Source organism: Podarcis melisellensis (genome assembly GCF_964234715.1).
Source record: "Podarcis melisellensis genome assembly, chromosome: W".
Classification (NCBI taxonomy): Eukaryota; Metazoa; Chordata; class Lepidosauria; order Squamata; family Lacertidae; genus Podarcis; species Podarcis melisellensis.
In genome coordinates, this window is record NC_138535.1 from 37,663,434 (window position 1) to 37,677,748 (window position 14,315).

General features: G+C 47.2%; 1 pseudogene across 1 annotated transcript in view; it reads left to right on the forward strand.

Annotated features, from left to right (window-relative positions):
- Nucleotides 1-14,315, forward strand: part of LOC309361251 (inositol polyphosphate 5-phosphatase OCRL-like) — a 29,516-nt pseudogene that overhangs the window by 6,541 nt on the left and 8,660 nt on the right. The window contains exons 5-12 of the transcript in view: nt 17-267; nt 3,649-3,702; nt 5,537-5,640; nt 7,051-7,185; nt 7,684-7,794; nt 8,261-8,426; nt 9,240-9,448; nt 9,828-9,851. The product of the transcript in view is annotated as an inositol polyphosphate 5-phosphatase OCRL-like (transcript). The remainder of the gene's footprint in view (nt 1-16; nt 268-3,648; nt 3,703-5,536; nt 5,641-7,050; nt 7,186-7,683; nt 7,795-8,260; nt 8,427-9,239; nt 9,449-9,827; nt 9,852-14,315) is intronic.

Here is a 14,315-nt window from a genome sequence, read left to right on the forward strand (position 1 = left end):
GCTTGCTCACTAACAGCCATCTTTGCTCCGCCCCTGCAGGGTAACAAGGGGTGTGTGGCCGTGAGGCTTGTCTGCAACAATACCAGCTTCTGCATGGTCAATTCCCACCTTGCTGCCCACGTGGAAGACTTCGGGCGCCGAAACCAGGATTACAAGGATATCGGTGCCCAGATGAGCTTCCTGCCCCCTGACCAGGGTCTGCCGCAGCTGACAATCATGAAACACGAGTGCGTTTCGAGGGCTTGGAGGGAGAGAGCCTTGGCTGATGTAACTTGCTGGTCTCCGCTATCTGGAGAAGCAAATTGAGTCACGTTTCTGTAACTTTCCTGCCTGTGTGTAGCTCAGGGTAGGCAGCATTTGTTGTTGTTTAGTCGTTTAGTCGTGTCCGCCTCTTCGTGACCCCCTGGACCAGAGCACGCCAGGCCCTCCTGTCTTCCACTGCCTCCCGCAGTTTGGTCAAACTCATGCTGGTAGCTTCGAGAACACTGTCCCACCATCTCGTCCTCTGTCGTCCCCTTCTCCTTGTGCCCTCCATCTTTCCCAACATCAGAGTCTTTTCTCTTTTTTAAAGAAATAATTATTAAAGTTTTACAAAAACATAAGTACAAAAATACATGAAAAAATAAAAATAAAAATACAACATACAAAAGACAAAAGACAAAAAGAAAATAAGAAAAAATAAAAACAAATCTGTTTTTTTATAACTTTAAACTCATTTGCTTGTTTCCTTGACCTCCTCTCACCTCCCCTTTTTGTATCCCCTTTACATAATCAAATCAGCAAATCCTTACCCTCATTCATTGTCTTATCTCTATATCTTAACATATTATAACTCTTTATTTCCAACCATTATCAATTCATTTTTGCATATTCTTAATAACTTTGTTGCTAATGCCACTTATTTTCAATCCAACATCATTTTAACATTCGTTAATTTTACAGTGTTTCTGCAAATAGTCTTTAAATTTCTTCCAGTCTTCTTCCACCAACTCTTCTCCCAGGTCTCGTATTCTGCCAGTCATTTCCGCCAATTCCATATAGTCCATCACCTTCATCTGCCACTCTTCCAGGGTGGGTAAATCTTGTGTCTTCCAATACTTTGCAATAAGTATTCTTGCTGCTGTTGTTGCATACATGAAAAAAGCTCTATCCTTCTTTGGCACCAATTGGCCGACTATGCCCAGGAGGAAGGCCTCTGGTTTCTTCAGGAAGGTATATTTAAATACCTTTTTCATTTCATTATAGATCATCTCCCAGAAGGCCTTAATCTTTGGGCACGTCCACCAAAGGTGAAAGAATGTACCTTCATTTTCTTTACATTTCCAACATTTATTGTTGGGCAAATGATATATTTTTGCAAGCTTGACTGGTGTCATGTACCACCTGTATATCATTTTCATAATATTCTCTCTCAATGCATTACATGCCATGCCATAAATTTCATACCGGTGGTCCACAATTGTTCCCAGTCAGCAAACATAATGTTATGACCAATGTCTTGTGCCCATTTAATCATAGCAGATTTAACCATTTCATCCTGCGTATTCCATTTTAACAGCAAGTTATACATTCTTGAAAGTATCTTAGTTTTGGGATCTAACAGTTCTGTTTCCAATTTTGATTTTTCCACCTGGAAGCCATTTTTTTTGTCCAAATTATAGGCCTCTCTTATTTGGTAATAATGAAGCCAGTCTTGCACTTTATCTTTTAATTTCTCAAAACTCTGCAATTTCAATTTGTCTCCTTCTTGTTCCAATATTTCCCAATATTGCGGCCATTTGGCCTCCATATTGAGTTTTTTCTGAGCCTTTGCTTCCATTGGTGACAACCACCTTGGGGTTTTATTTTCCAGTAAGTCTTTGTATCTTATCCAGACATTAAACAATGCTTTCCTGACAATATGGTTTTTAAATGCTTTATGTGCTTTAACCTTGTCGTACCACAAATATGCATGCCACCCAAAAACATTGTTGAAACCTTCTAAGTCCAAAATGTCTGTGTTCTCAAGAAGCAGCCAATCTCTCAACCAGCAGAATGCTGCTGATTCATAGTAAAGTTTAAGGTCTGGCAGGGCAAATCCACCTCTTTCCTTTGCGTCAGTTAGTATTTTAAATTTTATTCTGGGCTTCTTGCCCTGCCAGACAAATCTAGAAATGTCTTTCTGCCACTTCTTGAAACAGTCCATCTTGTCCAGAATTTGCAATGACTGAAACAAAAATAACATTTTTGGCAATACATTCATCCATCAGAGTCTTTTCCAGGGAGTCTTCTCTTCTCATAGAATCATAGAGTTGGAAGAGACCACAAGGGCCATCGAGTCCAACCCCCTGCCAAGCAGGAAAGACCATCAGAGCACTCCTGACATATGGTTGTCAAGCCTCTGCTTAAAGACCTCCAAAGAAGGAGACTCCACCACACTCCTTGGCAGCAAATTCCACTGTCGAACAGCTCTTACTGTCAGGAAGTTCTTCCTAATGTTTAGGTGGAATCTTCTTTCTTGTAGTTTGGATCCATTGGCCACTCATGAGGTGGCCAAAGTCTTGGAGCCTCAGCTTCAGGATCTGTCCTTCCAGTGAGCACTCAGGGCTGATTTCCTTCAGAATGGAGAGGTTTGATCTTCTTGCAGTCCTTGGGACTCTCAAGAGTCTCCTCCGGCACCAGAATTCAAAAGCATCAATTCTTCGGTGATCAGCCTTCTTTATGGCAGGCAGCATTGTGCTCTCCAAATGTTGATTGACCAAAATTCCCATAATTGCTAAGAATTGGCCTTGCTGACGGGCTCATGAGAGTTCCACTTCAGCAACACCAGGAGGGTGCAGTGTCGGCGATCCCTGCTGCTGCAGCTGCACCACTAAGGTTTCTACTAGAGCAGCCAGGAGAGAGCAACATAAACCGAGTGGCAGAGATGTATTAGATGAGATTATAGCAAATGTGGGCAACTTCTCCAGTGATCGGGGTGGGAGTTGCAGTTTGTTAAGGGCAGTAACGCGAAAGCAGAGCGGCCATTTTGCATGGAGAAGGTTCCCGGCTCAGTCACCAGTGTGTGCAGCTAGGGCTGGGCATGATCTCTGCCTGAAAGCTGCTGCCAGTCCATGTAGTCCGTCCTGAGCTTGATGGGTCAATGGTCTGCCTCAATATAAGGTCGCTTCCCATGTTCCTGTGTACTACAGCAGGGTTTGGAGGGCCACAAGCGCCCTGCCCATGAATTCAAGAACCAGGGGAAATTCTAAAAGTCTTTGCTGAAAGGACATCAAAGCAGGGGCCAGGTGAACCTCTTTGGGAGATTATTCTGAAAGGTCGGGTGCCATGACTGAAAAGGCCCTGCCATGCTTGAAAGAGCAGGAGTTCCCTGGGAAAGGGATTCTAGTCAGTGGAGAGGCAGTGCAAACATAAGTGGGCCTTCTTCTGGTACCCTTTCCCCAAACCTTGAAACACTTGAAAGGCCAAATGGGATGCTCTGAATTGGGCCTGGAAGCAGTTCAAGAGCCAGTCTAGTTCACAGAGCACTAGCCTAATATGATCATACTGCCCAATCCTAGTTATCAGTCTTACTACATATTGCAGGAAGTGGCAGCAGGCTGCCTCCCGACCCCCGACCCCCGACCCCGTGAGCTAGCCTGTAGCTGTGGTTGCTTTGCTTTTTTCCAGCATTGTCATCTGATCACTAAAAATGAGCTTCAGAGACTTCTGACCTACGACCAGGTGAGAGACATCTTTGTGTTATATGTGGTGGTTTAGGATATTGCCCTGTTTATTTCCTTTGTCTGGGATACCCCAGCCTAGGCTAGAGAAACCACTTTCAGGCAGTTAGGAGCAAAGTGTAGCTATAACATAGGATGACTGCGACTTCTACAAATGCTTTTTAAGGTTGCCGGTTTGTGCAACCTGAATTAGAAGCAAGTCCCAATTAAGTTGGAGGGTTGCCTTGGAATAAGTAGGACTGCTCTGCCGTTTCCCAGTTAGAGGGCTTTCCTAGCTCAGCACACGCTCCAGATGTTGTTGGACTCCCATCAGCCCCAGCATAGCTGCTGTCCAGCAATATCGAAAGGTCTAAGGTTTCCTGCTCTAGGTTTTGCATCTGTCTGGAAAATCTGCGTTGCTCACATGTTCTTATCAGCAGAGACTTCCATTAAGTCCAATTAAATTGCTGGTGCTTTTTGTTTTACATTTTTCTCTCCAAGGTTTGTGTGTTCATCATGTTGACGACCTTTCTCCCACTTGGCATAAGGAGCATTGGTATTTTGTGTTGAAACAGGCCTGATTGCTGCACCTTACGGTGGATTTAAACTCTGTGAGCGTAGTCGTGCCTTAGCCCTTTGAGAAGGATGCTGCAAGGAAGGCAAGGGGGGGACTTCCAACATATGCAAAACCATCATAAAACATTAAAAACTTCCCTAAAGGCTGTATAGTTACTTATCTCCTTGACATCTGACGGGAGGGTGTCCCACAGGGCAGGTGCCACTACTCAGAAGGCCCTCTGCCTGGTTCCCTGTAACTTCGCTTCTCACAGTGAGGAAAAGGCCAGAAGGCCCTCGGTGCTGGACCCTGATGCCTGGGCTGAACAATGGGGATGGAGACACTCTTTCAGGGCTGAGGCCATTTAGGGCTTTAAAGGTTGGCGCCAACACTGAGAATTGTGCTCAGAAACGTCCTGGGAGCCAACGTAGGATGCAAAAGGGTGGTTTTGCAGTTGCTCTTAGTGTCGGGGGTGTATTCTGGTGGTTGTTAACAGTTTGTATGGATTATTGGTACATATAAGATTGTCTATTGGAGGTATAGCTAACCTGTGGTCTGCCGGATGTTACTGAGCTGCAGTTCCTGTTGGCTCCAGCCATCATGGCCAGTAATCAGGGATGATGGGAATTGTAGTTCTGCAGCATTGTGAGGGCCACGTGTCTGCTACTCCTGAGTTAGAGGATTTTCCTGTCGTGTGATGCAGCAAAGTAATTTAAGATGACATGGGGCAAAAATGCACAAGCATCCTGTACCTTTAAGAATTGGGTATAAGATAGGATCTCAGCAGGTATACCCCTTTTTTGCACTTGGCTAACCTACTAGTAGGGACGCGGGTGGCGCTGTGGGTTAAACCACAGAGCCTAGGGCTTGCCGATCAGAAGGTCAGCGGTTCGAATCCCCGCGACGGGGTGAGCTCCCCTTGCTCTGTCCCTGCTCCTGCCAACCTAGCAGTTTGAAAGCACGTCCAAGTGCAAGTAGATCAATAGGTACCGCTCTGGCGGGAAGGTAAACGCTGTTTCTGTGTGCTGTTCTGGTTCACCAGAAGCGGCTTAGTCATGCTGGCCACATGACCCGGAAGCTGTACGCCGGCTCCCTCGGCCAATAACGCGAGATGAGCGCCGCAACCCCAGAGTCGGTCACGACTGGACCTAATGGTCAGGGGTCCCTTTACCTTTACCTTTAACCTACTAGTACTTCACCTTGGTCTTCCAGCACAACAGTGGCTGTTAATAGACTCCATTGTCAGGCAACAGGGGGTCTTCTGCTTCTCTGCTGATAAGCGATTTCTTTTTGGCTTTAGCTAAACATTCAGCGTACCCAAAAGACAGCTTTTGCTGATTTCACAGAGGGAGAGATCAAGTTCATCCCGACGTACAAATTCGACTCTAAAACAGATCCTGCTTGATAGTTGAGCCTTTGTAAGTAAGTCCTCTCAATCATTCTTCTGCAAGGCTTGTTTGTTTTTCCTAGTCTGCTGAGATGCTAGTAGTGTCCTGCCTTTCCATCCTCCTGAGCAGGCTAGTAAAACATATATTTTAAACATGGCTTTCTGCTAAGCAAGCTGTTGGAGGAGGGCTAGAGTTGAGGGCTGGACGGACTTCCTTTCCTCTGCAGCCAGAATGGACACCAAGCCACGGAGGAAGAGAGAGATCCAGCTCTCCTTCACCTGCTCACTTTGCTTGCATGGAATTCCCGGTTGCCAAAGGCTGCTAGGCGAGTTGTGAAATGCAAGGCTGTGATATGTTGTCTTCCTCAAGCCATCCCTGCTCAAAGTCTCTGGAAATGTTTTGGCTCCTTTTCCACAAGCAGCCTTTCCCCCACATTTGTCCTGATAATCAGCATCCTGTTTCATGGCGTGTTTAAGCAGAGAATCCTGTTTGTGTCAAGGAAGTCTGGGAATGAGACTTGGTGCTCTCTCAAGATGAGTCTGCCAGGGCATAAGAGCATGAGAGCAGCCCTGCTGGATCAGGCCATTGGTCCATCTGGCCCAGCATCCTGTTCTCACATTGGCCAATGAGATGCCTCTCGGGCAGCCCACAAACAGGACCTGGGTGCAACAGCACGCTCCCCTCCTCCAAGCCATACTGCTTCTCTTGGTGGAGTATGTTCTCTGGCCATTATGGCTAGTAGCCATTGAGCCTCACCATCCAGGATGTGGCATATTCTTGTGGTTCTTGACAACTGTCAGAAGCCACCTAGGCCTGCTAGTTTCATTGCTCTTGCTGTGGTAATGGGGAAATCAAAAGGACAGGCGGAACATGTAGTGACGAAGCCGGAAAACGGCAGGCTCCTTTGGGCAGCATTTCAGGTGCCAGAAAGGGTCTTTTGGGTCACTGAAAAAATAGTGTCTGAACAAGAATAACGGGGCCCCTTGCTTTGGGGAAGGATCATCATTTGGTGGTGTGCCATATGCTTTGTATGCAGAGTCTCAAGTTGAAAGGCACCTCCACCTGAAAAAGGATTGGGCCACAGAGAGCTGCTGCCAGCCAGAGGAGACTTAATTAATGAATTGTGGGGTTGGAAGGGATCACGAGGGTCATCTCGTCCAATCCCTTGCAATGTAGGAATCCAAACTGGGGGAGGTCAGAAAATCATTCTGACCTGGTAGAAGGCAGCTTTTGATTTCCTGACAACTCTCTCCATGAGGCAAAATGCCTGCACACCTGCAAGGTCCGCCCCTTCAGAAGTTGGACTCCCAAGCCCCATCATCTCCAGCTCTTGACCGTGGTCAAGATCACAGGCCGTGTGTGGAGCCAAAGTTTGACTGTGTGAGCCTTGTGTGTTGCCTCAGCCAGTCCAACTGTCTCCTTGCAGTGGGAAGTGCCGTGTGCCAGCATGGTGTGAGCCAATCCTCTGGCGAGGAGGCAGCGTGAATCAGCTCAGCTACCGAAGCCACATGGAATTGAAAAGGAGCGACCACAAGCCCGCCAGCTCCCTCTTCCTCACAGGGTAACACCTGCCCTGGCCAGGGCTATCGTCTATTCAGGCTTTTTAGTTGCCTGCTATGTGGCACCTCCTCGAATCTGGGCAGGCCCTGACCAACAACCAGGCCCCTTTCCACAGAGCTCCTCCTTGGCCAATGACTTCCGGTGCAAGGAGTGGGCAGGTTTTGGCTCTGTTAAATCCCTAGGCTTCCATTCTCCACTGTTCTGAGTACACGCTGCTCCTGCAGGCATGGCAGACCACATGGGCTGAACTGTATACCTTAACCGTTGGCTCCATTCATGCAATGGAGCTTCTGTGGTACTTGGCTTGGAGCATTGGGCTTCAGCCCATTGGCTCTGGAAGTCACAGCCGCTGCCATCCTGGGGAAGCTCTCAGAGTTACAGTACTTGCCTCTTTCAGGGCTGGGAACAGGGGGTGCATCAGGCCTTATTGCTCTTAACTCATGCCCCCCCTTTTTAGTCCATAGCCCCAACAAATGTGCTCTGCCCCCCCCCCCGATAGGTGAAGGTTGTGGATGACCGACGGTACCGGAAAGTGATTGAGGATATTGTTCAGTTGATGGACAGGATGGAGAACGAATTCCTTCCCTCCCTGGAGGGAGGTAAGGACGAATAGGATCCTCTCCAACCCCTTAAAGAGGGTTTGCTGCAAAAAGACCAGGGGGGAAAGAAGGCCTTGGCCCATCTAGCTCAGTCTTGAGCGGTTCCCCAGGATTTCCGGGGGATCTCTCCCAGCCCTACCTGAAGATGCTGGGGATAGAACCTGGGACCTTTGCATGCAAGGCAGATGCCCTTCCACTGAGCGGCAGCCTCTTCCTCTTCCTCACAGGCAAAGACTCCAGGGGTCGCCAGCGTGGTGCCCTCCAGATGCTGGACTACAACTCCCATCATCCCCAGCCAACATGGCCAGTGGCAAGTGCAGCAATATCTGGAGAGCCCCACGTGGACCTGTGGCATGTGCAGTCCCCTAAATGAGAGGCCGGGGCCAAGGACAAACTCCCCCCTGGAGCACGTTTCCTTGCCTCTGCTGAAGGCAAACACTCTCTTTCCTCCCCCCCCCCCCCCGTTTTGCTCTGCAGTTTCCGTTTGAGAATGTGAAGTTCCGGCAGCTGCAGAAGGAGAGGTTCCAGATCACAAACAACGGGCAGGTCACCCTCCACTTCTCCTTTATCCCCAAGCTCAGTGACAGCCAGTATTGGAAGGCATGGCTTCGTGCTGAGCCCTGCGAGGGATACTTGGAGCCCAGCGCGTCTCTCTCTGGAATCAGAGAACTGTAGAGTTGGAAAGGGACCCCAAGGCTCATCTAGGGAAGGCCTTCCTTTTCCCCTCCTCTTCCCAACCCTCCTCCCTCAAACCTTGGGAGTTTGGTAGAGCAGGGGAGGCTTAACATTTGTGGGCTGCATTGCCCCATGCTCAAGCCTCCAAGGGCCACACGTCAAAGCAGCTGAGCCCAAAGTGTAAAAGTGTGTGTGACCAGCTTTAAACAAAGACACACAGACAAATGAATTGAAGCCAAGCAATGCTGGAGGGTCCCCAAACACCTTTTGGCATCGCAGGGAACCAGTGAGAGCAGTCCGTCCAAAAATTACTTTTTTAAAAAAATAATCGTATTTTTATGTTGTGGAGGCACAAAAATATCTTGGGGAACATATAGAACTAGCCAAACCTTTAAAAACTCAATGAAATGTAAACTAAAAAAGAAAGTTACATTGGGGGCGCAAAAATCCTTTCCCTTTTGATATTCTTTTGTTAGGATCACTTTCTCTCACCCCCCAGTATCCTGTCACCATCTTCTGTGCAGCTGCTGCTTTGGAGGACTAGAGAGGAAAGTGGGGTGGGGGTGGGAACTGAGTCGCTTCTTCTCCTAATTCTTGAAGTTAAGGTTTGCCCCATACACCTGTGAGAACAGGATGCTGTACTAGATGGGCCGTTGGCCTGATCCAGCAGCCTCCTATTGTGTCCTTCTGTTCAATTCTTCACCGTCTTCACTTTTAATTTACAGACAAGGCAACTTGGCTGTGCCCAAGAGTGTATCTACCTGACCTCCTCCCGTTTTAGGTGAGACGGTGGACATTTCCCTGGATGTGTACGTCAGCAAGGAAGAGAAGATTGAGGCTATCTTTGTCCTTCACCTTGACCCTGGCAAGGACTATTTCCTCACCATCGGTGGGAGCTACCTACCAAGCTGCTTCGGGACCTCCTTGGAAGCCTTGTGCTGGATGAGGCAGCCGCTTGGCGGAGTTCCCGTCACCAGACTTATTGACCTGGTAGGGAAAGGGGTTGATTTACCTGGCAGGTTCATGTGCTGGATGTCTACCCTTCCCACTCTGCTTGCCTGCTTGGAAAACAGCTGCTCTTCCACTCAGCAATGTGGGGGCTGGGGGTCCTCCGCTGCATTCAGCTTCAGCTTCTGTAGCTCTGCATCCGCTTCCTGTGTGCTGTTCATGCCCTTTGTTTGCCTTGACTGAGTCATCCCAGGTTCTGGTCCTCCCACCTGCCCTTTCGCAGGGCCACTGAACCGTGTGCATTTCCCTGCCATCTGCCCAGATTCTGTTCAGCCAATGGGCTGTTTCTTTCTCTTCTCAGGGCCTGTGCCATTAACACCCTTGGTTGTCTGTTGCTCTTGCCTTCCTCCTCTGATCTCAGGGAGAAGACGGCTTCCTAGAAAAGGTAACAGTTGGTTTGCTATCCTCTAGATGTTCTTGTAGCGGGCTCAAAGCAGGTTTACACGGGGGTTGCGTTCCGAGGTGCCGTGCATTTAAATGAAATTGCGTATATTGGGGGCAGCATTGGAAAAGCCTGCAAACACCCTCTAAACTCCCGGAAGCCCTTTTGAAAGGCCTTTTGAAAACCAGCAGCCTCCCTGCAAAACTCCTTGCTCCAACTCTCCACAGGTCTGAAAGGTCGGTGCCAAAGCTCCTGGGAGGGAGTCGAGATGCTGTTTCCATGCCACTTTGCCGCTTTTGTGCTTTTGGGGGGGGGACATTTTTGCCCCCTCCAGTGCCCCTTCCAGCTCTGCGGCAGTGTGCATGTGCCTCGAAGGCACGTAAATGGAGTTGCCCTTGTCAACGATCAGCAGCTGCTCCATGCAGTGGCAGCTGGTCCCTTAGGGCAAACCAGGCACTACCCCACCAACCGGACTTTCCTCTCAGGTACCCGCACCTGCCTGCCTTCTGACTCAAATCCAGTCCAGGTGGTGGCTCTAGCTCTCTGCTTTGGTCTCTCCCCTAGTCTCAACGTGGCCCTTGTAGAACTCGGCAGAGGAGAACGGAGACGAAACCAGAATTTGCCATCGCTGCTTGACTCTGGGTCCGCTTGCGATTGGCAGCACGGGAGGCAGAAAGCCCAGTCTCATGATGCAGGCGCCAGCCCCCTCTGGCCCCAAGAGCCAGTTTTCTCCTTGTCTCTGTGCTCAGCAACTGCTGCACAGGCTGTGCCACTCTGGCTTACTCTCACCACCTGAGCACTGGCATTTGGGAAGCGGTAGTGGCTGCTTTGGGGTGGCTCAGGGAAATGTCACTCCTCTCGAAATCAGATCAACTTGGGTGTATTATCCTAGCCACAAGGAGACCGTGGTGACTGTCAATTTGGACAGCTGTAGACATTTAGAATCATGGAGGATATGTTGATCAGTGGCTCCGGTCAGGGCTATTTCTTGCCACTATTATCACAAACCACATGCTTTTGATTACCAGTTTCTGGGGAACATGATGGACAGAGTGCTCTTGTCCCCGTGTCCCTATGGACTCCCAAGGGCATGTGGTTGGCCATTGTGGGAACAGAATGCTGATCTAACCCAGCAAGGCTCCTGTGTTCTTTAGCATGCACCAGCTACTCTTGCACTAAGACTCTGATACAGCATGTGTCATTCCCCACACCAATACTCACTCTCTCTCTCTCTCTCTCTCTCTCTCTCTCTCTCTCTCTCTCCAGGGGCGGGGAGTATTGGCGGGGGGGGAGGGGGGATGAACTGGGTCCTAATCAACAGCTGCCCTGGGGATGAGGGGATCAAATTCTCCATCCTTGCCAACTCCTTTTGTAGCACCTCTGCTTGTGGTTAACGCTTAGCTGGAATGAAATATTCAACGCAGCAATAGAGAAATTAAAATATTAATTTATTTGTCAGACAAATAAATGAGAGGCTCAGTGGTATATGGTTACCAAGCTCTGGCCTGGCCTCCTGCCATCCTGGCCAGCACTTATATTCCCTTAATCCAGCCCCCTTTGCTCCTCCTGTGGCTGCCTCTGTCCAATCAGCCTGGTTGAAATTCCTATTGGCTGTTTGGTAGAACCAATCACAAAAGATACACCCACAAAAGATACACCCATTTCCTTGCCCTTATAAGGGAGACAAAGAGCTATATATATGACAAATAAGTAATAATATATCTTACATGGAATCTTAATTACCAGCTCACCTCTTGCCCTCCTTGCCCTATTGCCTTCTAAAACAAATGTTTAATCTTACATTTTTATGTTCAACAGATGTCAAGGATCTTGAGTTCACATCAACATTGAAAGATTTCCTTCATTTAAGGTTTCTAAACAAATGCCTGACAACTATATATCAAGAGTGCTTGGATGGCGTCTTCTGTCTGGCAGGGGGGCTAGGCTGGTGGCTGACTTAATTTCAGGATAAATACAACTCTTACAACCATATGAAATAAGAATCTAGCATTCCTTAAATCCTTTGCATAATTACATTTAAGCCAATATATTTAAGCTATTATATTTCATACATTATCATAGGTAGCCTCTTAAAAGAATAAAGCTTCTCAAAGTAAAAAGGAAGGAACTCAGTAAAAAAACAGCTTTTAAAAAGAAACCTCTTCAGTTTACACCTCCCCCTTTCACCCCCCTTTCCAGCCTAAAAATAAAGTAGAAAGAAGCTTCTTCTCCAGCCAAGCCAGTTGCCTTTTCCCAACATTTATTGCCCTTTTTAACTCTCTCAGTTTAAGAAAGAAACAGCTTTAGAAAAGACTTTTCAAAAATGCTCTCTTTTCTGTCAGCTAAATGTTTTAAAAGATTTCCCAAAAAATACTCTCATTCTTCCAGCCAAGTCAGTTGTCTTTTTCACTGCTCTTGGCCTTTCAACCTTAGGAAGAAGATATGGCTCATTTTACTGGGAGGCACATTGGTATTATTTTACTATTTACTCATTCCTAATTGTGTTTTCTCAGCCTGCAAGGGCAGCATATGTAATTTCCCCTTTTTATGACTTTGAGAATTGTTTTTCTACTATAAATCAATGGGGCCCTCTTGTCTTAGGAGAAAAGCCAAGGTTTTTTCTCTGCCTGGCATGAAACATTTGAAAATCCTTTTTTTAAAGCTCATTTTTAAATACAAGCAAGCCTTAATAAAATATATAAGCTTTGATAAAAATGCAGGCTTATCATTAGATGCCTCATTCCCCCCTTTCAAGCTCAAGGACCTTCATCCCAAGTGTCCTTGATAGCTTGACCTTCATCATATTCCTGAGGTAAAGCTCTGTATAGGGCCATGATATGAGGTAGAGTTTCATTTGAAACCATCTTGCTAATTGTACTTCTAAAACATGAAATTATACATGGCATCATACATAAAACCATTACTACTACTGTCAAGAAAAACAAGCAAGACAATAGTATCCCTTTGAGTCCTGTGACATTAGGTAACCAATTGGTGAGCCATCCCATATCCCATCCTTCCCATGTTTGTACTGGGACATGTGCTATATTCTCCATCTTTGTGGCCAACACACGGATTGCCTCACCATTATCTGAAATGTTAAAGCAACAGGCATTCCCTGTCAAGTTCAAGACTCCACATAGGCCTCCCTGCCTGGCAAGTACATAATCCATTCCCATTTTCAGCTGCAAAATGGCGGCTCTACTTTCATCCAACTGTTGTGCAATAAGTCTCAAACTCTGGGCCGTTGCATTGCTTACAAGTTCCACTACTGCTTGCAATCGAATTATTCTATTTAGATTATAAATAGGATCCCGTGCCCCTTGTATGAGCTCACCAGGATTCCAGGAGGCAGGATCATAATAGGCTATAATGCGCTCTGGTGGCCAATCATCAGTACCGCTCCAACTTTGGGTACTTCCTCCTGCTATATGAGAAATATCAGCGTTTCTTCGTGTACGCTTGACCGAACTAGTGGGCATAATCCACATTGGTGGTAATACCCAACCCAAGAAACAAGTCCCACTCCATTTGGAAGGGAGTTTCTTGTATGCCCATTCTCCACATATCCACCACAACCATCGGGTCTGAGGTTTTTGGTACGTGGAGTGCATAAGGCGAAATATCAAAAGGGGTAGAGAGTTCACAGTGCAGTATGTTAGATTGCCTTTTTCTGTCACAGTTATGTTCCACACCACTTTCCATGCATGAATAAAAGGAGGTGCACAGGGCAAGGTATTCCGAGTTCGATACGTAGTACCGTTTGCCCAGGTTTGACTATTCTTAATATAATCCCAAGTATAGTGGCAATGAGAAGAGCCTATCATGGTAGGATCAGCTGCATCTGATGATTTATGCACACAGATTTCCCCTTGCACAGGTATAACTCGTATTGGTTTAGTTGAGTTCCAACCGGGGAAATTCTGTACTTCTGTTTGGTGTGGCATTTCGCTTACCATACCAATGGCACTTAATGGTATTGGTAATAAGGGCATACCTCCCTCTGAATCATCTGGCCCAAGAGAGCAAACAAGGCAATTAGTCCTATTTGCAACATTGGCTACCATCTCAGCTAAGCCTACCCACATATTGTGGTCATGGCGGAATCCATATTTAGCAAATTTGGTCAGATTCATGGACCCTTCCCCTTCCCAAGGGATCAGGATTAATAATGAAATCATGTTGATGTCTAGCATATGCATTCCTTCCACAAAAGATTACCTTATTGTGATAGCAAATAATTATTAGCCCCAATATAATTCCCCCAATGACAGAAATGGGGAACCACCAAGACCAAAACATATATCCCGAGGATCCCCAATGAGTAATATCACTTATAATTGTTCCACAAGGGGGCAGTCAATCGATTGTATAAGAGAATCTTCCCGTTCACAGTCGCTGGTTCAGACGCTCCTCAAGCTTCAGGCGTGCGCAGGTCAGCCAGCTTCCAGGTAGTGGCTGCAGCAG